Source organism: Corvus hawaiiensis, chromosome 5, assembly GCF_020740725.1.
Source record: "Corvus hawaiiensis isolate bCorHaw1 chromosome 5, bCorHaw1.pri.cur, whole genome shotgun sequence".
Taxonomy (NCBI): Eukaryota; Metazoa; Chordata; class Aves; order Passeriformes; family Corvidae; genus Corvus; species Corvus hawaiiensis.
This window is the reverse complement of record NC_063217.1, coordinates 16,253,945-16,280,349: the sequence shown is the minus strand read 5'-3', so window position 1 is coordinate 16,280,349 and position 26,405 is coordinate 16,253,945. Positions and strand designations below refer to the sequence as shown.

The 26,405-nt window shown below is 38.1% G+C and overlaps 1 protein-coding gene across 12 annotated transcripts in view; it reads left to right on the top strand.

Moving 5' to 3' along the window:
• Positions 1 to 26,405, top strand: part of LDB2 (LIM domain binding 2) — a 378,538-nt gene that overhangs the window by 161,501 nt on the left and 190,632 nt on the right. The window lies entirely within an intron of this gene.

Below are 26,405 nucleotides of genomic sequence, written 5' to 3'. Positions count from 1 at the left end.
GGCAAAGCAGCTTAAGGCGAAAGGAATTACAAAGAAACTCTCCAAAAGACTGGGGGTAGCAAGCTGGCAGATTCCACATGGACCCAGCTTGTGCAGAGAGACAGTGGCAAATGGGGATGCATGAAAAAAATGGGAAACTACAGCTGTTATCCCAAATATATCCATGGAAAGCCTTTGGGATTTCCCTGGTTTTATAAAAAATAAAAATGTTCTTAATAACCCTGTAGAGCCAGGTTCTCTACTGTCCCTTGCAGTGGTGGAAGCTCCAAGGCAGAGCAAAACATACATAATTTAATAAAGTTGTACAGAGGATGGATGGAGAGGCTATGGAAGAAGTATCTGTATGTCATGTCTATCTGTTTTCTCCTCTCCCTTCCCTTTCTAGTGAATTCCTGTAACAGTTCTCCAAAGCTTTCAGGTAGGTGAGAAATTATTAAAAAAAAAAAAAAAAGCCAATAGGCTGGTAGAAACACCATTGGGGAATCCACCAGTAAATGCCATTTCTGTTCCTGCTCTTCCAGAAGCAGGGTTGATGGTATGTTGGGGGTGGTAGTGGTGTCCCTAAAATGGCTCAGGGCTTGGGGACCCTTCCTGAGAAATCTGCTGCTTCCACTCCGGTTTCTGTCAGCATTGGGTGGAAGGGAATAACAGTCAGTGTGAAGGATGTACTCAGTGTATTAAGCAGACAAAGTACAGAGTGATAAAGAAAGGTCATTTAGATGCAGCATAGCTATCTTTGTTGTTCTTGTTTTCTTTAGGAAGAAATGGAAGTCATGAAAGTAAAGAATTAGCAGCTTTAGCCTGTGCTAGATGTGCAAACTTTTGCTCTCCAAACTTCTTATAACTTTATGGGTTCCTCAGACAGAACCTACAACTGCCTTTTTAAATTCAGGGTCATTCTTAGGCAAAGAATTCCAATCACACCCAGGCAGGGGGTGGTTTTATGATGTAAGTACTGGCAAAAGTCCACCACCTAGCTAATTCTTATGTGATCTAAAGTAAATTAGGGAGTCTGAGTTACTAAACAGTGTACCTTCCTTAAAAGTTGCTCAAAGAAATCTAATGCGGTGATACTTTTTTCTAAATTATACATGCTTTCTTAATAATATTTGGGGAGCATCCAGTGACATTTTGTAATGCAGCAACAATCCCTATTTAAAGAAGTAAAATGAATATTTAAATGTTTAATAATCTCTGGCAGATATAAAGATAAATCTTGCTTACTTCTCTCATAGTGGATTAACTTCTGGTTAAACAAAATGCAGCTGTTTCACTCTGTGTGTGGTTTTGAGGATTTCTTTCCCATTCACTCATACTTGGTTTATCTTAATATTTTTTATATCTCTGTTAGTTTAACATTTCAAGAAAGGAATCCTGTTGTGGCATAACCAGCAGTTTCTGAAGTTCTAGGTAGCAATACACAACATAGGTAAATATCTCTGTTTTTCATAAAAAATGATGTTTAAAAAGGCACCTTTTTCCCTCTTTGATGTTGTAGATCTTTTTCTGTTCTAATTTTTAATCATTTGAAATTTCTCACACTTAAAAATGGTGACTATATTTTGTATATAATTATTCAGTAACATTACAGTGTGCTGTGAATAGATCACTTAAAGTTGCTGACAGTTTAAAGTTTGAGGTGTTGCTTTATTGTCAGTAATCAAAGAAATTTATCGAGCCTTTCACTAGTTTATTTAGTCCCCTGTATTGTTAGAAATTTTGTGTATCACAATATATTAAATTCACCTGTATCTCTCTGTCACTACAAGAGATTATGCTTTACATCACCACTGGATGCAAAACACAGCTTTCCCTCTGGCTAAGAGCAGTGTTTTAGGGGTGACTAGAAACCTTGATTAGTAGCATATTTGTTTTAAAGACAATCAGCTTAATCAAATATATTGAACTCATATTAAACTGTATAGTGAATTTAACAGATTTCATGATGGAAAAATATATAAAGAAAATTAAAAGGAAAATAAAGGAGGGTGTTATGATTATTTAAAAGCTGCTAAATGAACTGGAAGCTTACACAGACATTCATATGCAACCTAATATTTAAAGTAAAACAAGCAAAACAAATTTTCTGCAGTTTAATGAAAGTGTCTTATTTTTCTTCCTCACATTGCTATCTGATGAAATAATCTTCTTCTTCCTGATGCATTTTTAATAGATTAGTCATAAAAATCTGTGTTGTGACATCACATTTGTTCACCTAGCAACTTAGTATGGCAAACAGATCTCTCATATTGTGTACATAAGTCTGAGTTTGTCCAGTGAGTTTGTTTTGTTGAGGGGAAAACACATAAACTTCTGTCTCAAAGTAATTTTGGGGAAATATTCTTTCACCCACAAATACACTAATACTTAGCAATTCTAGGAACATGAGTAAAGTATTTTGAGAGTACTTATGAACCAAGCTTTGCTGAAACTAAAAGGTCAGTGTTAAAACCCTTGAATGCCTTTAGGCAGACACTGACTTCAGAATGGATTCAAGGTTCTTTTTACTGATTGTCTTTTATTTCATACATGTTTTTTATCCGTTAAAAAAATTTCAGTTGCAGCTGTTTTCAATTAAAATTGTTGCAAACTAACAATTCTTATGAGGCCAGGGGAGAAAAAAAGACTCCACTTCCTTTATATGTTGATCCTGAGCTTACGATGAGGGATATCTTGCTGCTCCTGCCCACCTCCCTCCAAAGAAAAAGTCATATAATAGAATGGAAACTGCACACATGCCGCTTTTGGGGGTAGGGGCTGGTGAGGGTGGAGAAGGAGTCAGTGCAAAAGTGTAAGAATGGGTCTTGCCTGCAATCACTCTGATGCTTATTAGATAATTTTCTATAACTAAACCTTTGCTACTCTTCTCTTTTTCATTCTTTATTCTTTAAGCTGTAAATCCACTTAGAAAAACCCTTAAACTTCATCTTTCCCTGATGTAAACAAGATTTACTATGCAGATCTAGTCTCCAAAATAGAAGCTGTTGGTTAGTGAGAAAGAACAAAATAGAGATCATAACAAGGACCCAGTCCTGTGCTCTTATTTAAGCTGGAGTTTTGCCTGCAGTAAGATTGCAAGATCAGATAAAAAAAGAAAATAGTTTGGGTTTGGTATATACACTTTCTTTGTTTAAAAAGGGGTAAGGTTGCTAAACTCTTTGCAGTATTTTTTAGCTGGACTTCTTACTTCAATTGGTATTTTTTTTCATCTCTTTGCCAGAAGTTGCATATCTACTATAAACAGGCATTTCATGCTGATACTTTGTTCGGTTGTTTCCTCCACAATAAGAGCCTTCGTTCCTGCACTGTTCTGTGTAAACAGGTCAGGATAGATCCCCAGTTTTTCCAGGTGCTCTTTTCCAAAAGTTGTTGCTGGGCTGCTTGATGCCTTAGAGGGGTGATTGTGGCAGGAGCAAGGTTGCCCCAAAGAGGCTGATAATTATTCTCCAAAAAAGACTGTGGTAGGGCAGGATCTGTTGGCCAGGTCTCAATCGGTTTTACTTATTAGAAAAAATTAATAGTGAGAGAAACATCCCCAAATCCCTGGCTAAAATCTTCTCCCTAGACCTGCATCTTTCTTCGTTCCCTGGTACGTTCTTTCTGTGTTCGGTTACTGTCAGAATTTCAGAGACAAAGGACTTTATGGTCAGAATACTGTTTCTATCACATCGTGGTTGACAGCCATGCCCTACTAAACTAAAGCCTTTAAATTATTGATGTAAGCTGAAGAGTCCACTTGGTACTTCTGAGGTAACAGGGAATCAGCTAGACCCACCTGCAGAACTTAAACCTCAGTATGGGAACAGCTGATGCCTCTGGAAACAACTCCAGCATTTCCATGCCTTAAAAGCTTAGTGAAAAACCAACTGCTCTGGAAAAATGAGACCTTTTCAGAACTAAACATGAAGTAGGACTTGGTGTATTTCTAAACCTATCACCTTTTCAGGATTCAAGAGTTGCTGGTACTGTGGAGCCTTTACAAAGCCCATAAATTTTACAGCAACAGGCTGTCCTCTCCATGAGACTTAGGTCACCTTGGCACCACCTTGATGTTTCTACAGCATTGACAATAAGGCATGCCCACGTTGAAGCTGCTGGCCAGGGGGTGTTCCCATCCTCAGCATACAGACTTCAATCACAGACTCACTGAATGGTTTGGGTTGAAGCATGAGACTTGAGCATAGCAGACTACTTCTTTATGAGGAACTCTGATAACTACAGCCAAAATATAACTAGAACACACTAGAACTTCTCCCTAAGGTCTGTTGTCAATATTCACATTCAGGTGCTTGTCCAGAGCTGAATGGCAAACTCAGAACTGATGCAGTAAAGACATAGCTTTACGTAGGTTTCTAAATGTACTTAAAATCTACTATCCAGTCACCTGCAAGCCAAATAGTTAGGTCTTTGCATCCTTTGGAGCATGTAATGAGTTGGAATGTTGCTGTAAATCTGTCACATGTAATCTGCAGTACCTGTTGATATCCATCCTCCCCAATTCTAAGCTTGCCAGGCCTAGTTAGCTAAGCAGGAGCATTGTTTGTATGTGTGTTTAAAAAGGGGAGGGGGAAATCTAATCTGTGGGTACAGTTTTGACATCAGATTACTCACATAAAGCAGATTTGGTATCTGTCTAGATCCCATGAATTTTACCCAACTGCTAGCTGCAGACTAGAACATCCAAAAGAACTGCAGTGCCTGGCTGGATGACTTTATGTGTTGCATTCAAAGGAAAAAGAAACATTATGTGTGTTTAAAAGTGGTCATATTTGGAACCCCCTGATTAAAGCAGACTCACTAGATTGAATCATAGATGCACTTTACTTATTCTTGAAAAATGAAATACGTGGAAGAAACAACTGACCCTGTTTGAGTATTATGTGCAGTCTTATATTACAGGTGCAGTGGACTATTTTTACTTTCCTTTTGGACTTTCAAACATTTAGTTTTTTCCTAGCTAAATTTTTATTAGGTTATTTTCTAAAGTAGTAAATTGAGAAAATTATGACTTTAAGCACATTGTACATTTGAAGTATTTTATGTACCTTACTGTGATTTTTTTTTATTCCAGTTGTGTAGTTTTGCCTCAGCCATTAGCAGAAGATTTTATCAGACAAATAGCTGCCATCTGTCCTAGAGCAGGTTACAAAGAGATTTCTGGGATATTAATGACTACATTATACAAAAGGAAATATTCTAAATCTTTAAACACAGTAGTTACTTGAAGAGAGGAAAATGCTCAGAAAACAGGAAAGTAAATAGAGTGAAACTTTTTCATTTTATTTCTTCTTATGCTGAAGCACCTTCAGCATACTCCCTTAGGAAGGCACTCAGCAGCACCAGCATTCCTAACCATCATCTATGGACTAGACATGCTCCAAGGTGAGGTGGGCAAGGCAGGCATGACACCTGTTTTGCCTCCAGGTTTGCAACCAGGACAGCATTTTATAGGTGGAAAAGGGTAATATGAAATGCCTCACACCTAGAATGCTATCTTTTCTTTCTGTGGTTTACAAAAGTCTCATGCATGGGTCATTTGGCAGTGGAGAAAGGCCTACAGCTGTCTGTTTTACTCCCTCACATTCTGATAGTAACTTGCCTTTTCAGATTACTGTCACTCACCATCTTCCATAATTCTTGTAGCTGGTTTAAGTACCAAAAATGTTACCATGTTACTCTATTTTGCATCACAATAATGTCAAAGGAAAAGAGCTGATATAAAATAGTTCCTTTAGAGCAAATGAAAATATTTCTTGTTGTTCAGCATGTTGTAAGAGGGACCTCCTTCCTTTTGGTGTTCATTTTTCCACCTTTTTTCTCCATACCAAGATGTTGAAAACATTCACAGGATACGGATTTGAGATGTGTGTTTGCAGCCATACCTTTTGCTGTAGTGGATGAAAGCAATACAATAGCTCCATCACTTCCACCTAGACTTAATCACTGGAGTATCAGTTAACCCTTAGGGTAATTAGGTAATAATGTTGATGTGATTTGAAGTATCGTTTTAAGCAATTAGAAGTTCAGATATAATGTGATGCAATTATGCATTATATAGTGCATCTATCCATTTTACACAGCAAAAATTACCATATGTTTTTTGGGAAACTTGGCATTTTGCACTGACTGGGGTTCTGCTTGTATTTATGAACAGCATGCCTGTAAACTGTGGTAATAACTCTTTGAAGGCCACACCTATGCACACTGCTGATTATGTTAAATAGCATAGGCCCATTTTAATGAATGTGTTGGCATGAATAATGGGACATGAAAAGCCAACACACTGGGTAAATGTTCATTACCTGAGTGCAACAAATACTACATGAAAAATTTCCGTGACAATTCACTTGAGTTTAGCAGTGAATTTGCTTTGGCTATGTTCATGCTCTTTATGCGTTTCTGTGAATGTTTGATCAATGGGATTTTCTTCTTACAAATAATTGCAGAATGCAAATATCAATTTGTTAACCATTCTTGAAAGAATTTGCTTATTTTATATGGGCTAAGCTGAGAGGCAGTGTTTCCTGTTTTGAGCTTACTTCCCAAATAGAACCATGATACTTAGAAGTTAAATCCACAAGAGAAGAATCTCTGATTGCTTTGCAGTGAGGACTGACTGGTGCATGAATGTAAAGCAAATTAATAACAATGGCTGGTTGCAATGGGAAAATTACAAGTCAGTAAATATGATGTATATGCATAATTTTTCATGGAACGGAATCCTGCTTAGCGTGCAATTACATTAGAAAAATGGTAAAAATTTTCTAAGCTTCCTGGCATTTTAAGCTCTAGCTCCATCTGTGCTCATCCAGTCAAGGATGCAAAAGAGTAACACACAATATATGACCAACTACAGCATATGGTTTTAGCAGAATATTACATGCTTATAGCACACTGCTTGTTGTGAAAGATGAGCAAAAATATGTCTTAAATTTGAAAAATTGGTGCATTCAAATAAATTGTTACTGATTCCTAGAAACCCTTGGTAGAACAAAGTGGAATTCATAAAATTTTTTATTTGATATGAATGATTAGCTCAACTCTTTTCAGTACTTCTAACACTGGCAGGATTAATAATACAAAGTAAAAAGATTGGTCAAGATGCCAGCACACCAAGTACTTCTATTCCCTGACAGTGCTGTTAGAGTGTTTAATGCCCATATAAAAAACATCCTGAGGCAACCAAGTTGCACCTTGACTGATTGTTGCATCCAAAGGGCTGCGCTTCTAAATATGCAGTGTAGCACAGACTTCCTCGTACAGAGTGGTGTTAGCTCTGGTATGTAACCTGAAGCCACAACCTGCGTGTCTGGACTGACAAGAATCCTACCACTTGAGCCACTGTGACATCTTGTGGCTTGTGAAACAACAGAAGCATCTTTTTGAAAACTAGCAGGTAAAAGCCAGAGGTTAATGAGTATTGACAAATGTCCTTTCATTCAAATGCCAACAGAAATCTCTTGGCTGGGTTACTATACTGTGCTTTCAAGATACAGTTAAATTAGGTGTTAGTGGGCTCATTTCTGTTTGTGTCTTTATAGTATGTATTTTACTGCTAAGTGGCATAAGCTGGGGCATCATTTTGCTAAGTCTGAACTGCGGCTATTATCTCCATGACTTTGGTGTTTGCTCATCAGTCAGATTACATAAAGAAACACTGGTTTTGGATGCAGTACAGAGTAAATATTTTATTTGTTTGCAACCACTAATTTGGTTAACCAAAAGAATGCTTGAAGGGTGCAGAGTACTTTTTGATACTGAGTATGTTCTAAATGGTAGCTAAACAGTAGCTTCAACTAGGTTATAGTTAGCATTTGGCAATGAGCATGTAAGTCTGTACAGCCGTGAATCTGGGATTAAATAGATCTGTTTTTCAGCTGTGGATAGTTCATTAACCACAGTGAAGTTGTGTTTTGCTGAGAAATTATCAGTAAACTTAAAATTAGGCCAGTAGTGCATGGAGCCAAGAAAGAACAGTGCATTTATAAATGCTCAGGAACTCACGGTACCTGACAATAGTGTCTTGATTGTCACATGTTACATCTTCAAACAAGCATGTCCATGTTTTCTTCCACAATGATCCTGAGCATCTGAGAGCAGTTGCCTGTAAACTCATCCATTATGTCCCATAACAATTTTCTTGGCTCTGATACTTTCAAAAACTAGGTAACAACTGGGCTGAAAAAGTTGCCTTCTGTTGCCAAATAATACCTTATTGCTGAATATACGCTTATGATGTAAAGGGTCTGCATCCCTTTATTGTCCCTTATCTTTAGGTATGTCCACAGTGCTGTCACTTAAACCTAACACGTAGACATACATGCCCAAACTTGCATTTAACTTGATGGTGTGGGAAGAGGTAGCAGCCCAGGACTCTGCCTTATTTCATGCACAGGTATATTGATTATGCTCATAAAATTAGGTGGTTACTGATGCTCATATTACCTTGTCTTCACAATGTGCACCTTAACTGTAAGGTTCTTGGGGCAGGGGCCACCTTCTCTGTTCTTGTATGGTGCTAGAACAGTGGAGTTCTGCTCTGTATCTGCAGCATGTTTTTATTATTGTGCTGTGTATTGTAAGTAACTAAAGGCTAAAAGTTGTTAGTAGTATTTAAAATACTTTCAAACCCAAATCTATGTAAACCTTTGACATTTTGATGTCATAAATAAAAAAAAAATATTAATTGATATTACATGTATTTATGCACTAGAAGGAATTATCTGACTAGAAAGTACCATAATAGTCTTAAGTTCTTGGAAGACTACTGTTTAATGTTATTAACACATTTTGTTACTTCTCAAGTAATTCAGGACACCCGTACAAATCTACTGGCTTTGCCAAGCAGCTACAAATATATTTAAGGCAGCATTCTGCTGGTTGATTTGTGAGTCTGATATTGTTATTAAATCTATTGCTTTTTAAGTGTGATTCTTCAGTAGTTTCATGTCAATCAAAGAAGCTCATTCTAAGCCCATATTTTCTTAGTAGTGGAAAAAACATTCTATCTTAAATTCCACAGGAAAAGCATATTCTTTATGATGGGAACTGGTGCTGTGGAATATGTATCGTACTTCATGATGATTTGGGGAAGGAATATTGTAAAGTCTGGTAATAAATTAAGTTCTTGTAATAAGTAGAGATGAATCAGGGAGGTTGTTCTAGGGAAGAAAGGCAACACTTATTTTTTCTTTTATTGTTTGCACTCTACTGATTTAATTAGCCAGTGAGAACAGACCCACTTTGAATATTAAAAAGACAAAATCAACTTCCCCCTCCCCCGTCCCCACATCTGTTGCCTTTTGGAGACTACTTACAGTACCAAAACTACCCAGAGTCTAATGGATTTTGCTTTTTAACAGGCGTTACCTGTATTTGCTCACAAATAAATGAGGTCATTATAAGTGTTTTATTCTGGGTTTGAGGAAAAGGTGCTGTTTAAATTGTCATTTTGAAAGAAACTTTGCTACCTTAAGCAAAACCAATACATTTTTGGTATTGTACAAATGAAGGAAGTCACAGTCTTGATACATTTCTGAATGGTGATCTAATAGAAATATCTTAATGGTTACCATATTATAGAAACTTAAATCATTCCTAGGACTGCTTGAAGTTGGAAAGAGTGAAGTCCTGTGTGGGGTTATGTATTGGTCAGGAGCAGGAGAGCATAGATTGATAAAACTACTGAAGTGATCTCTGCTCTGTTTCATTATGCTACTGCCTTCTGCAGTATCAATTAGATGGACTGAATTTCAATGAGGCAGCGAAGCAGTTCGCTGCACCTCTGCTGGGTTAGGCCCACCCTTGCACAGAGCTCCAGCCTCCTTTCTAATCGCAGTTTAGAGTATGAATATTAATGCCTTATCCGGGTTACAGTGTTGCAGGACCAAGGATCCTTGTCAGGGGATCCTGCTCTGTGTCCATGCTGTTTTGGCACGTTTCATCACCTGTGGACCCCAGAATTCCCTTAGCTTTGTTTAATGCCACATTTAAAGGCAGCATCAAAAAAAGGTGAATTTTTTAAATAGCATTTTTTCTCACCATTTTTATAGGCATATACTAGCTACTTTATTAAAATGTTTTTCCTGTTGAGAGGAAAGAACTCTCCCAATTTTGCTGAAGGTGGCTTTTTAGAGACACAACTACCTATATAACTTTCAAGATTATTATTAGGAAGTATACGAAACTATTAGGACCATGGGAACTTGGTTAAACCCACCTGGTGTGCAAATTTTGTTACCAGAATAGCTGCACTAAGGTTGAGAACACTGTGTGTGATTACAAGAGTCAACTGAGAAACATAAATTGAGAGCTCAGCCCAGCAGTCTTTCCCTTCCTTGGAGATTGATGACACACAGATGCACAATTGCAAATAACATAATTTGTAGGCCAGTGGTGCTGTTGTGATAAAAAAAAAAAAATTAAAAAATGTATTCTTTTTCTCTATCACAAGCCTCCTAGGTTTGCTCCAGTTTGATCTTGTAACTGCAGCTCCTCATCCCTTGCAAAGATTTCTTGTTTAAGTCAATAAAATGAGCATTTGGTTTTGTATATGAAGGTGCTGGAACAAGGTGCAGAAGCTGGTACAGCAAAAACTTGGGTTTGTGGAACCTGCCTATTCTAATGGATTTTCCAAAAGGACAGGAAATATTCAGCTTTTCAGTGTTGTCCATAGTTGGCTCTGTGATAAAACTGTGTTCAGGGGTTTATATTATGTTTGCACTACAATTTCACAAAATGTGGAAGGTGTAATAGAGGACAGATAAGAACAAGCAGCACTCGTTATTAAGGAGTAGTGTGTAGCAAAACAAATAACAGAAACTGAGTGAAGTTTTTATCAAACAGAATTTAGGTGGAGAGAAATCTATGGCCCATAAATTAGCAGAATAGCAGGTAGATCTGGCAGGCTGTACGAAGTACGTAATTTAGCCGAGCTTATCGACACTCCTTGAAAAGTGGACTACAAAGCCTATATTGTTAGCTGTATTAATAAAAACCAAATTTTACAGGATTTGTCACTGGAGTTATTCTAATACTGATCAAAACCAAATCCTGGATATCCATAGTTAATATTTTCCAGTGTTTTCCTCCAGCAGCTGCTAGCTTCTACTGCCTTACTGGGAAGAGGAAAGATGATAAAATGAAATTCATAGCCTTTTAGTGTCTGCGTAGTCTGCAACTGGCAGCATTTGGGGTTTGTGGCTGCTGACCTGGCAGACTTACAGCATTTTTATGACGTCAAGTGCACACATCATGGGTCTGTACAAGCTAAATATGAGCTTCAACCTCCCTCTCCTTCCCTCTCCTTCCCTCCCCTCCCCCACCCCACATTTATTTCCATTTAGGAGACTAAGAAAAATAAGTAAAAACAAGAATGAGAGAACTGAGCTGCTCACTGCACTTGCAGACTTGTGTGTGGCAGCATGATCTGAGTTACTGGGCCCAGCAGCTTGTTTTTGTAGACATGCTTTCTGTATAGTGCTTTATTTGCTTGGTATGGTAAATGGTAACTTGGGGGTTTAATAAGTGAAAAATGGATACAGCTATCAAATCTGAGCTCTGCTCAAATAAATAGCAAGTTCTTCATTAGCTTCAATATCACCAGCGTCATATAAAGTATGGATTCCTTCAGTTTGTTATTTGTATGAACCTTTGAGTTCTTTTGCTAAGAAAATGAGATTGAAATAATTATATCTACAAGGTTTTATATATCTTGACAAAATGTTACTGTCACACTCAGTTGTATTTAAAACCTGTGGGTGCATTTCAGGCCATAAAATAAGTTTACAAAATAACAGCCGCTTGCATTCACAGATGTACTTTATTTATTTCTAGGAATTGCATTTGAAATTCCCAGACATCTAAACTTTTTTCAGCATCAAACTGACCACTGATCTTAAAAAATCATCTACATCAGCACCAACTCAATCACTGACAAGGGCTGGAGGAAATGAAACATCTGGGATCTATTAAGATTTCTATTTATGCTTTTAAATATTGAAGTGTGTATGGCTGCTTGGCTTTTACGCTTTGAGCATGAATCCATTAAAGAAAGCTCTCACAACACAAACAGTTGCAAGGAGAAGTGATTTGGGCTGGAAAGCTGGGATGCCACCTCTGTAATTGCAGAGGAATCTCTAGGAAGGGGATGACTGTGGTGAACATGGGTTCATCTGTTTATTGTGGTGACAGAAAGACTTTACCAAGTTGTTCCCAAAGATAAGACTCTTCAATTTTCTCATGACTTCTTGCAGAAAATGCTTCACCCTTGCATTTATCTCCCTTCTATGTGCTATGCATTGGAGATGCAACCTTGCTGCATCTTCAGTGGTAGGTGACTGAATGAAGTTTTCTTTCTGTCAAATACACCCCTGCCCACAGCCTCATCAAAGGACACTGTGCTTGGTTATTAGCTTGCCTTTGCACTTGGAAGGAGGCTATTAGACCAGGGGCCCAGGCCGTTTCCACAAACTCTGCTAAATCTGTTCTGCTCTCCTGTGCTCCTTTGGAGTCTGTGGAGAGAGCGGGGTGCAGGCTAGGGGATTGCAGCCTCTGAGATGCTCTGTCACCACAGTATCTAGCAGACTGTAAATATGTAGTTAAAGACTGACCTAGGTACAATAGGCAATGCAGCTATTGGGCTTTTTCAGAGGTCAGTTAAAGAAAGGCCTGGGTGGGAATGCAATCAGGTTTTCCACAGGACAGCCCTGCACTTCGACAGCAGCATCTCCGCCTGAACGAGGCAATTCTTGTGTTGGGGCCGAAACATCTGGGCCTGCAGACTCTTGATGCTTTCTTTGTACATCTTTCTGCCTTGCTCCTCCTTCAGCCAATACATTTGGTTCCTAAGCTGCAGAATCGTGTGCACTGCTGTCGTTAATGAGGTGCTGGCAGAGGGCAGCCTGCAGTATGGCCGTGCTGCTGGCCCGCAGGCTCCGGACGGCTGCACATACAGTGTATGGAATCCTCAGCACCCACAGCCGGAGCTGCAGGAAGGGCTCCAGTCAGCCAACAGTAAGGAACTGTATCCTGTTGTCACAGGCACCAGTCACTAGAAACAGGAGATCTTGTCATCCATGTTAACGAACTGGAGCATTACAGGCATTTTGGAGCAAGATGGTAAGTCCTATTTTATAGTGGCTGGTGGAAAGAGGAGTGCAGTACCAGGTAGTGATCCTTCAGCTGAGGCCAAGTCTCTTCCATCCTGCAGAAATACTCGTGTAAAATATATTTGGGATTTTTTCTGTGGCTTGCTGATTTCACTGAAGACTCCGAACATAACATCTGAAAAGAATTAACTGGAAACCATGTCACTTTGGGGAAGAGAAAGAAAAAAGGATGAATACTTTCAGAGAACAGGTGCATTCAAGATCTGCTTCCCTTAGTGAGTTTTACCAGAATTTTCTGTTCTTTACTTTTGGATTCAGGGAAATGGGAGAATGATACAGTAAATAGTGTTAGCTTTAGGAAGGGAAAGGTTTTCAGAAGTGACTTTCCAGCAAATATACTGGTCTGAGTGACCATGAACAGGCAAATGTTTAAATACCATCTTTATAGACATTACTAACCCAAAGGGAACAGTAAAAGCAAAAGGGTTTCCTGGTGTAGCATACAGTGTCTTTAAAAGGGCATTTTGAAATTTCTTGTGACCTGACATGAAAGTTCAAGATTGGATGATAACCTCTAGCAAAGATGACATACTTAGCTTACTTGTCTTACCTTGATGAGCTACATTTAAAACTCGATTAGGATGTATCTAAAAAACTATACTGAAGTAGTAACTCATGGAAAGCTAATATATTATTTATCAACAAATGTTAACTAGGTTGCACAGGTTTGAATACCCTTCAGGATTTCCCTTTGGGTGTTGTCACAAGTACACATGAAAATGTTAGATACATCAGCAGAAAAACTTAAAAAAACCTGAAATTTGTTGAAGTTTCACCCAGAACCTACATTGCTGATACAGGGAACTGCAATGAATACAGATGATTCCACCACCGATTATCATTCAAAATACCAGTGCTGTGGGTTTTTCCTTTTAAGTGACATTGTAAGAGAGATTTATTGTTTTACAAGTTTAAATTGGCATTTCTTATTCGTTTAGAGAGATGCCCTATGTTGTAATACCTAGCAACTTAAACTTATGCTATGAATGAAAGAGCACATTTACAAAATCCTGGAGCTAGATCATAGTGTGGCAGCTCTGTGAAAGATTGCCTGCTCAATGATTAGTTGCAGCACTCTTACTAAATGTGTTTCAATTCAGTTTTTGTCACTGAGAAATCGAGAAATAGGTGGCTTATTAAAGGTGACCACATCCTTTTATGCAAATTTAATGCACTTCGCAGGTTTATCATGATAAATAGTCAGGAATAGATAGTTCACGATGTATCTCTAATCTCTTCTGTTAAGATGTACATGTCTTGCAGGAAGTAGCCCCTTGAGAGTTCAAATCCTTAGAAGTATGTGACAGACGGTGATGTCTGCAGAGTCTCATAGACTTGCTTTGAAGTCACTCCAAATGGTGCTTTCAGTTAATGTTTGTTTTTTGCAAGCTCTCTTGCTTCATCTCTCCTTTGGTGCCCTCTTCTCTCTTCCATGTTGTGTCTCCAGGTTGTTCCTCATACTGGGAACATGCACCACATTTTACAGACTACATCACAACTCTCTCCCCAGTCCTGTCATATTTTTGCCTGTAAAGTTGTTCTTCCATTAGACATCTTACATATTTTAAGTGAAGTGATTCACAACAGAAAAATGATGAAACAGAAAAATGTCTTAGAAAATCCTATCTATCATTCATTTTGAATTGTGTTCAGATTTTGAGTAAATCTTTGGGGCTAACATCAGTGCCAGTGTCATGTTAACTATGCTATGTTGTGTTAATTATAATCAATTACCAATATTAATTAGGCCAACTTCTCTTTAGATTAGTAACAAAAAATGGTTAAATTTTTATGCTGCTGCAGGGGATCTGAAGGAACTCACATAATAAAAAAAAACACTGCAAAGCTTTTTATGTAAACCTTATTCTACTGGAATACAGCCAATGAAATAGATACAATATAAGAGCATAAAAAATACATGTTACACATCTGAACAATTGTGTATTTTCAGAGCTTAATATTTTCACTTTTCATAAGTTGGCCTTGGTTGATCTGAGTTTGGATGGGCTTCTCTCCTGAAATCAAGTACTAAATTTCATGTGAAGTTTTATACCTGTCATAGTCCCTTTCTAAGTTCTCATTTTAGACTCACTCTTCTTAAGTATTTCTGTTACTATCATCACTATACATAACCTTGTGTGTAATAATTGGTAATGTTTAGTTTGGTATACATAAATTTTTAGTCTCTAGAATTTTTTCGGCATTACTTCTTTCTCAGATGCAATTCCCACAGTGTTACAACTTGATCTCTTTTAAACAGGAGAGGCTGAGAAAAGTTTAAATAGGAAAGGCTGAGGAAAGACTGAGTGTTGAGGTTGTTCAGCGTGAGAAGAGAACGTTCTGGGGTCACCTTATTGCAGCCTTTCAGTAGCCAAAGTGGGCCTGCAGGAGAGCTGGAGAGGGGCTTTTTACAAGGGTCTGTAGTGATAAAACAAGGGGGAATGGCTTTAAACTGAAAGAGGGCAGATTTAGATTAGGTATGAGGAAGAACTTCCCTGTGAGGGTAGTGATGTGCTGGAACAGAGGGGTTGTGGATGCCAAATCCCTGGAAGTGTCCAAGGCCAGGTTGGATGGGGCTCTGAGCAACCTGGTCTAGTGAAAGTTGCTCCTACCTAATACAGGGGGTTGAAACCTTCCAGCCCAACCCTTTTTATGATTCTATGAAACATCTGTATTTATGGGGTTTTTTTTCAATCATGGACTACTAATTTCTATTAAAATTGTAAAAAAATCTTGTATTAATTTTTATGTAATAGTTTCATAGTTATTGTGCTATTCCGCAATCTACTCTATGTTGAGTACCAAAGCATGGCTTCTGTTAAAAAAAAACCTAAGACCTAAATATTTTTGTTTTCATTGCACTTTTACTGTCTAAACTGTCCTCGAAGTTTTTTGAGTATTAGTTACTTCTTACCTTACTTTTTGAGTTTATACATGTAGGAGCCATGGCTAACCATGGTGTGAAATCTAGATGCCTTTAAAAGGGAAAATGATCTGCATACTCTTGAGACATGATTCAAGAAAAATTTGGGGAAATCATTAACTTCTGTGATTAGTCTAGTTTAAAAATCCTTGGGTATGAGGTTGTATTTTTAGCTATCAATCTGTGCCATTAACTAACCCCTCTTTGGACTGTAGACATTTTTTAATGAAGTGTCGGTAATTAAATGTTGGAGGCACACTAGTACATCTTCATCAACATATGTTTTAGATACTTGTTATTATGTTTTGAAAACATTGTAGTTTCATATCACAGTGTAATTGTATAATAGTAGTAATAATAATAATAATAATAATAATAATAATAGCCCTGAAAAACCGTACCACAGACCCGATTAGCTGTCTGCAGTCTAGAAAGAGGTACTGATGAATTGTACAATCTCCTTGTTAAAATTCTGCTCGTGAGTTAAGAAAAAGACTGTAGTGACTTTTCTGTGTCTGTGACATTCTCTTTGTTTCTGGTTATTGCTACAGCATGTCATCCCAAGGTGACTTATGGAATCACTTGGACTGATTCTTGATTTTTAAGAATTTATTTGCTGAGCAAAGATGTTATTTTGCTTTTGTAATAAGAAAGAAAGTCCAAAATTATAGTTGCAGTCTTTAATTTAAATACATATATTCTCTTACCCAATTGGTACTTTATAGTCTAGATCTACAAGACTTCTATTTCTTACATAAATAATTCCTGCAGTTCTAATGCAGACTCAATAAACATTTTAATAATCATGTGTCTTGTACTATATTTTAATAAATTATGTGACTGAATGCAAACTTAGGTTAACTCTTACTTAGAATGCCTGGCTGAAGTGTCACCATTACATTTCTTTTCCTGCATTGCACTGGCAAGCCATTTGTACATGGGAATGAAATAATAATAAATAATTACCTACTTACTAGTACTGTCAGTAGTTTGGCTCATGTGCCAGAGAGACTGAAGCAGTACCTGTAATTTGCTGTGCTCCACCACAGACCATATTAAAGCTCAATGGATACTGGAGCCAATCTGGCCATGACCAGAAGGTTCATTTGTTCACATCTCACCTATTTTAAGGTTCAGCTGTTAAAAATATGTCTAGCCCCTCTGTGTCCCTCTTGGTTGCTGCCCTTTTCATATGAGCCATGCTGGTTGTCTTTCATTTACTAAGCAGTACCGTTTCTTTCCCAGCTTGCTCTCAGACCCAGACCTAGACCTAGACCTCCTCAGTGCTGTGCTCTGGTCTGACTCCTCTTCTCTTCCAGCCCTGGAAAGACTGTTAATAATATGGTGCTATGGTTTTGCCAGTGAAGTTCAGTAATTAATATTGTACTTCTCCAGATAATTTCTTAGCCTTTCTGGAGCAGCACCCAACAAACCAATATATTCACAATTCTGAATTTTCTAAATTTGAGGTTAATTTTTTTGTATACTTTTTTGTTGTGAATGATGGGTTAATAAGAAACCTCTTCCAGTATGATTCTGACAATCACCATGTTCATCATATACCTGTGTTGCAAATGAATATGCAATGCAGTGGTCTCAGTGAAGAATGTCCTGAATAGTATATTCACTGCACACATGAATCATAACCCAAATCTTTTATCTAGGGCATCTTTTGACTGTGCTTATGTGAGTGGATTGCTATCTGGTGATCTAGTGATCTTCAGAGGAGAAAAGCTGCTTAAGTGGAGAGAAAAAAAATAGGAAAGAGGGGGGAAAAAAAGATAATGCCATCATGACTAAGTGCTTCACCAATAGGTAATATTTGTGCCCACACAACTGATACTACTTAGCAATCAAGAATATGCACTGGTAAAATGGAAGTGGAAAACACAAAATATTTACTCAACAGTCTGTTTGCTTTTATAGTAGCAACCAGTCTAGGCTTTTATTTGCAAACTGTGAACAAAGATGAAACACTAAAATAGCTGTGCAGTTTCCTTTTTTTTTTTTGTCTCTTTGGATGCCATTTACATGACTGTCAGTTTAGTAAATGAGCACATTTTTAAACTTTAGGCATCACACATGATAGGTGTTTAAACTAGCCAGAGTAATTTCACTTACAGGAATGCCAGCAAAGCTCTGAAAACTAAAGCAGACCCTAAAGCTAACTGATTGTCCTGGCTGTGTGGGCACAAACATGAAGATATGGTGCCATCTCTTCTGTGTTGCTTGGCCAGACTGCCTGGAAAGAGAGATCAGGAAAAGACAGATTGGCACAAGCCCTCTTGCTCAGTTCCTGGGAGCACCATGAAAAAACAGATCCAAACTCAATAGTACTGTGGGCCGGCTAGCAGAGTAAGGAAAATATTGGCAAAGTAACAGCTTTAGAACAGGGTTTAGAACAGCCTGGAGGCTCTTATTTTTGTAAATCAATAGAGAGGAAAGATAGTTGATAGATGCTATTTAGATTAGTCAGCTTTGACGCTCCAATACTAAGGATTGCTTTAAATAAATCTATTTTCTTTTTCTTCATAGAAGACTATTCCTCTGGACTTAACAGAAGTGTTAAGAAGGGTCACCTAGTGATGATCAATACAGTAACTTGTTTTTTCATCAACAAAATCTACCACGAGTGTGTGCAATTGGCCTGTAACCATCATGTTTATGCAAAGGCCATAACTGAGAAATAGCTTGAAATATGTTACTTGACAATTTTCTGTGAGATCTAATATAGAGAAGAGAAGGTGAAGGACAGACTCCACAAATATATCTGATATCTTATAGATGTAAGTAGCTGTAAAAGGAGATGATACTGCAAGATCCTCTTCTGCCCCAGAGTATGTAAGAAAAGAATATGTGTATAAAAGAAAGAAAAATGTTGTAAACTTCTAGGATTATCTGCAGCTAAAAGTGGCAGTTCTCTTACCAAAATAATAGAGGTTGTGTGTTCTCAGCAAGTGAATATTGTCAAAAGGAGCAAATGAGTACATTTTCTATGAAAAGTATGGGTTCAGGTCTTGTGAATTTCTCATAGTTGAGTCTAATATCACTTAGGAAAGTGTAGAGCATTTGAAAATACACAAGGCAAACTCCTAGAAAATTCTGTTGTTGCTTTTTCATCCACAGTCCCCATTTGACTTTGTCTAAGATTCATATTTGAAATTTTAGTTAAAAATAATACTGTCAGCTTTATATAAAAAACCAAGACATCAGAATCCCTTGCCAGTAGTGCTATAAATAGAAGATTTTTTTAAAAGACCTTCTATACCTAGCACTGTTTATTGTGTATTGTTCAAATTGGCATAGTGTTTTCTACCTGGTAGTGAAAATATAGGAATACTTTTTTCTTCTTCTTCTTCTTTTTTTTTTTTTTTTTTTTTTTTCTTTTTTTCCCTTTCTTCTGTTTGTGGTAGATTTCTTGGACAGATTTTCTGGGACTGGTTGACTGGTTGGCAGGACTACTGATAAGGGTTTCATAAAAGGAAACTAGGAAGAAAATCTCCCTGTTGGAAGCCTTTATTTGCCTTACAGATGCTAGCATATCTTCTGTTCAGAATTTTTAGGTGTCTGCATATACAAAAACAAAAACTGATGCACTGTGTGGTTTCACTGTCATATTTTAAACACTACCTCCATCATGCAGTATCTGGATTATAAATAAACCAGTTCACTGTCTTCTGTCCTAATATGCAGGCTTAGAGATCTCAACACAGATCCGTTGAACTTCTTTAACTCTGATTGTAGCTCCCAAGTTTGTTTGCTAATTGATGAAAGTACTAAACAAAGACTTAAAATGATCATCATCACCCGCACACACACAGACACAGACACACACACACACAAAAAAAGGCAAAAAAGGTCTGGATGCCTGATTGAACTGCCAGACATTATCTGTTTAAATTCTCAAAGACAGTGAGTGAAATATGCATAGAAACTCAGAAAGAGCATCTATAGACTGAACACTTTCTCACATGTCAGTGCTCTCACAGGCTGGCATGTCAGAAAAGGCTTTGCAGTTTTGTTTTTTAGGGTGTCACAAGCTAGCACAAGCATGCAAGCCTTCTTCATGGCATGAAATTTTAAGAAATAAGTTGGATGAATGGAAGGAGTGAAGATCTCAATGCTGACAGTGAAACTTTAACAAATGAATCACATGCTTCTTCCAGCCCATCTAACTACTCTTGTGCCCCTGCTCAGAGCTCATTGATGGGCTGGCATATCACTCTCTTACAGTGAAACAAGTTTTGAAGAACATCTTAATCTGCCTGCCTAGGATCTTGTGTTAATACTCATTGCCATTGTACGCGAGTACTTCCCAAGTGTCAGAACAACAATCATATCTCTCTCTTCCTTCCCCACCAGGGATGGAAACAGTTAGTTTGTTCTTTCCTTGTAAGAAAACTTAAATGGGGTCAGGGAGGCAGGATGGTTAACAATATGGTTTTGTAACTTAGCTGGATGGGTGGATTTCATCTCCATTGTTGCTTTCTTCCTGCTTTGTGGTGGTTGCTTGCTCACTTGCCAGCTTCCCTTCCTGGTCATTGGCACAACTCAGAAGAGGAAAGGAAGGCTCTAAGTGGCTGGGTGCAGAAGTGAGGCTGGGAAGAGGTGAGATGTATGAAGCAGACTGATCAGGAAGAGGCTCGATGACACGATCAGATAGAGGAGCTTTAAAAGGCTAGTCAGACCTGCTGAGAAGGACTTATTGCAGTAGCAAGAGGTCGTGTATTTTTCTCTCATGAAGCCCCATAGGAATGGACTAGAGTACAGAGAACTATGTGAAAGGCCTAATAGTAAAGGAAGATGAGTTCGTTTTCTCTACAAACCAGTGTAGAGCAAGTCATACACGAAACTGTATGGGCAAATATGCAAGGCGGAAGTTGTATAGCTGAGGGCAGGCCTCAGCTTTGCTGCAGTTGGTTGCTGTGTAGTACCTTCTCCCAAAGGCAGTGACTTTAGCAGAATCCTTCTAGTAGACTACTCATGTACCAGAAAGTGACTCTGAAAATATTTGTGAGGGAAAGAAAAATTAAAAATCCACTTCTGACAATACATGTTTATGTATTTAGCTCAAAAACATTTTAGCAGTGTCCATGACAGCTCTGAGAGGTTTCACCTTTTAATCCCCTGAGATGGTTTGGATGGAAGAAGGGAAGTAGAAGAGGAAAGAAAGGGTGGTGCTGAGAAGCTCACAGCCAGGGGACTGTAGGGTACAGGACCAATCTGCCTCATTAAGGCAGGAGACACCACTGGCTCAAACATGTCAGACCTGCTGGTTGCACGGTCAGATCAAAGAAATACTCCATCCTCATGCCCTAGGTTGTGTTAAGCTTTCCAGAGTGTGAGAAATGCAGGGGGTTTGCATTTATTCTTTAAGAAGATAATACGTCTGTGCACTATATGTCCACTCCAACCCTCCATACAAACAGCAAGAGTGACACAACTAAGTGTAACAAGGCAGCATTAGGCATGATGTTTCCACTGTGCTTAGTGATTCTGACAGGATTCTTAATATAGGGAGTATTTGCAGTGTGAATTGCTGCCAGAACTATGGGCACATTGTTGCTAGAACAGAAAACAGTGGGGAGCTAAAAATATCAGGGGTCAAAATTTACTATTGGAATAAATCTGAGAACTGTGTTAGTTTTGAGGGACTTCCTCAGGCATGACCAATTTACCACATATGTTGCTTGATATCTGGCCATACAAGCTCTTTACTTTCTCAGTTTTTGTAGTACAGTATTCATCCATATCTGCTTTATGTCTTTTTGGAAGCAAAGTGCCTGGCATTTGAGAACTCTCTTTCCCTATTTATTTTTCTCTCTTTTTTTTCTCTCTATTTTTTAACCCTTCCTTGGTTTCTCTCACCGTTGGTTCAGAAAACCTGATGTCTTTAGAAGCTGTCAATGCACAGGATGCTCCAGTGCTAGCTGGTGATTGATATCTGTACTGAATCTTGTTGTCTTTCTGCATCCCCTTCCCTTACTGTGTTTCATTTCCTTTTCCCCTTGACAACATAGTGGTTTCCAAACTGAATGTCTTTGGCTCTGCTGTGGCTTTAAAAATACTTCAAATTTAGATATTTTGGGAGTTCTGGAAAGGAAGAAAGAATGGTTGAGGGCTTTTGTCTTCCTCTTATTTTCTGATAGAGTTTGAATTTCCTTGAATTCCCACGGGAATTTCCCATGGGAAAGAGAACAACTTTCACAAGGAACAGCTTTACCAGGCTGAAAGTTAGATCCTGAGAATGTGCACAACTGTTCACCTGTACTATGAATACAACAGTCAGAATATTTGCTATAATCTTCATCTTGGGATTCAGACTGCAAAAATTGTTCATCCAATTAAAAAAAAAAAAAAAAAAGAACAGGACAGAAAATAACAGGTGTCCACCTCTTACTAGGCTTCTTTTGCTGCCACAGAATAAAAAGCCTTCCTTTTTTCAATGGTGTCATCTCTTGCCTTTGCTGAGGCTTTTTCAACCTAGACTTGTCTCTATTCTCCCATTTTCCTTTAGACTTTGGATTTGGTTCACATATTTGTTCTAAATTGTAACACAGTATCAGAGGCAATTCATTCCACATGACTCCCTCCCTGTGATAGGGTCCTCTCCATGACCATAACAGTCTGATTGGGTGGCAAAGCCCCTCATCTGATAACTGTTTGTATTTGTTTAATGTTACTGCGACTCTCTAAACAGTCTCCATACACCCAAACTTTGGTTATACTCTCTACATTTTGGGTATATTATCTGAATTTGGTTATCTTGTCTGCATTTTCTGTTGAACTCTGCACTGTTCAAACTTGAAACTCCCTGGTGCTGATGAGACTTCACTTGGAATGGAAAGTTTTAAGCCAGCCCTTCTCCACCTCCATAATTTTAAGTGATAGCATGAAAGAAATGGAAAGCTGATTTATACAGCCCAAGAACCATTTATCTTTGTATAGAAATCTCTGTGTGCTGTGATAGCAGAGAATTCTTATGTGAGTGTGAAGTAACCTGTGCAGTATTTGGAGCAAAACTGCTGATGGTGAGAAAAAGAAGTGTTTCCTGACCACTTCTATTTTCATGTGGCTGAAAACAATGTTGGCCATTACTTGTTGACTGAGATGCTGCCTTGATCCTTTTGGCCTCAGAGACCAAGAATAGAAGTACCAAAAGCTTAACATGACTCAGTTACAGGCAGTTATTTGGTACACTGAATAACACAGTTTAGACATTTTCATCCTATCTACATGTTAACTTTGGCTTAATAGTTCAGGAGGATGATCCAGAAAATAGCTCTCCTGCTTTAGTAATTTCAGCAAACATTTATTTATGTTCACAAAAGTTGCATGCAGACTGAAGTTCATTCAAATAATAAATATAATTCCCTCACACATGCCACATTTTCTACAGTCTATTAGTATTTATTAGTGTGTGTGTGTTTAAAATAACACTACATAGAAATGCTAGTCCAAGCTCTTTTTCTCGTGCATGATTCAGCTTAACCCTTCTCCCCATGGTGGACTATTTGTACTCTCCATTCCCACAGGAGGTTTTCCTCTTCTGAGAGTGGTTGTAATCCCATAATTATTAGGGTAAACCCATAAATATCACAATAAACCAGCCTGATCACTAATCAGCACTCAGCATTCCCCAGGTAGAACAACACCTGTTCATTTGGACGTGGGGAATATGCAGTAAAACCATTCCTGTGGCAATAAATAATGTTTGTTAGTTTTGAAATTAGACTCCTAAAACATACAAAGAACTGAGGAAAATTCTGGGTGTGTAATTCTATTTAACATGCTTGTCTTTGTCGATAAGAGTTGATAAATTGCTGATGCTACACTGGGCAGATTTATTAGGGAATCCATAGCTGACCAATAGAAACCAGAAAGGCACCTGCCATACAGGAGCATTTTAAATTCAGCTTCCTCCTTTAGCACTGGATGACAGATTATGAAGGAGGAAGACATAGAATCAACCATGTAATCCTGCTATGATCCTTCATTAAACAATCCAGAGTGATAAAGAAAAAGCAGGAGGAAATTTCTATGGAAATTTTATTCCAATGGTCCCTTTCAGGCATCCCTACTTAAACCTTCAGCCTGTTGATCATGTTTGAAGATCTGTTACACTACGTGCCTCGGCCTTTACCCTCCTTCTCTAGGCCACCTCTGGATCATGTTAATTGGTTTTGTTAGTTTTCTGTTGTGTTTATATTTGAGTTTTTGTTTGGTTGATTTTTTTGTTTAGTGTTTTTTTTTCTTAAATCTGGCTACTTTAATTTGAAATGTCTAATTCAGACTTAGTTGTAAGTTTCAGCAGTCAGATTTAAATATCTTGGCCATAATGTTCACACTGCACTGAAATATTGAATCTGTTCTCGCTAACAAGGCAGTTTTTCACACATTAAAGGAATATGTCGAATGTTGGATCTGTTATACTCCTCAAGTGTTGGATCTCTCCCCTACTCAGAGCAGCAGTCCTCATCACAGATTGCAATTCAACAGTAAAATATTGAAATTCTATTGAATCACATGGATTCTCCCCATGCTTCAGTTCTTAAAAAAACAACCCAAAAAAACAAAGCTCAATTAACCCCTAGAGCCTGAGAGAAAATGTCATTGACGCTGTTAAAAGAAAATGTACCTTAAAGTACTATATTAATTTTTAGCTTTGTATGTCCTCTACAAATATTAGGGGAGAGAAGCAGGCAACATGACCCACAGTAATTGTATGTAACATGTACTGCCTATTCCTTCCCTGTATCTTTTCGGGTTTAGTGTGTGGCAACGTGTGTCTCTGCTCAGAGCTTGTGTAAAGCCTGTATGCCTGTTAGCTTTCTGTAAACTCTGTTTATACAGTCTCCTGGACCTCTTCAGGAGACATTTAATTTGCTGATAAATATCTCAGCTCTTTTATAGGTAAATGATAGAATTCTGTGCTTCAGTAAAACTGAGGCAATAATGCATCTTGACAAAAAGTGAAATAGTTGGAACTTTAAGATACTACTTAAAAAAAAAACCAACCAGTCTAAAATGGAATTTTTAGTGAAATAGCATACAAAGCTGTGCAAGAAGTATCTTTAAAAAGCAACATTGCTGGGTGATTAGACTTTGTTTTTAGATTTAAGAGTACTGAGTTGCACATACATATTGATGCAGTTTTCAAAGTCAATAAATAGTGCATCAGCTCCTGTATGGAAAGAGGATGTTGCAGAAATAATTATGACATGATGTGATAACCCCTTCTTTAAAAAAAAAAAATTAAAAAAAATAAAGGAAAAAAGCAAAGCAAAACAATACTGCAGTGTTCTGGCCATCAGGAAACCACGACAATGCTCCCACCTTTTTCCTGTGACTTACCCAGAGTTCCTTCCAGGCGACAGAGATAACTGACTGCTGCAGACTGGATCCTGTGCCAAATGAAAATAAAGTAATTTTTTTGTTAAATTTATATCTGATTAAAAATGAATCTTAACAACACCCTTTATGACACTCAGTTTTACAGCTCTTCAGCTAAAATACTGCTTTGTAACTTTAAAATTGCCTAATTTCCTAGTGCAAGTGTTACTCCAGCAGGACAAAGACAAAAAATTACTTAATTCTGTAAATTCATATCTCATAAACTAACTGTGCTTAAATGAGAAGGTTGTTCATCTGTTTCTTCTTAAGAAAAAACTACTTGAAGTTAGCTTTTATGATTCTCTGGGACTTGAGTATTCATGAAACAGCTTGATTTGCCAATAATGCTTTTCAAAGTGCATGTGACTTGGGAAAAGCTCTCATGCTGTTCAAAATGCACATGTAGTCCCCTACATGTGAACTTTTGGGGTTGTATATGTGCCTTTATGGACATCCTCCTATTCTCTGTGCATCATGGATGTGTTTTACTGTCGCCCTCTGTTCTCTGGGTAGGGTGGAGCTGGGGCAGCTCTCTAGCCAAGGCTGCAGCAGCACAGGAGTTGTAGCTTTAGAGTAAGGCTTGCCTAGAGTAAGGCCACTTTTATCTGTTTAGGAATGGTATTTAGATAAAATGCCCCATCACTGCAGTGCTCTGCAAGCATGTCTCTGGGAGGTGCAGCATGGATTAGGAACTGGCTGTGACATCAGGGTGCAAAGAAATTCTTGCTGTGCAAGGAGGAGCCTCTCTGGTGTGTGTGTCATGCTGGGGTCCACAGGGCCTCGCTGTGGTTCCCATCAACACACATACACACAGTTACTTCATGCTCTCCTTACAGATAGGGAATTCTTTCTAGTCCCTTGTTTTTAGCTCAGCTCACTCAGTTAATTTCCACAGGCATTTTGCAGGGTTATTTATGCTT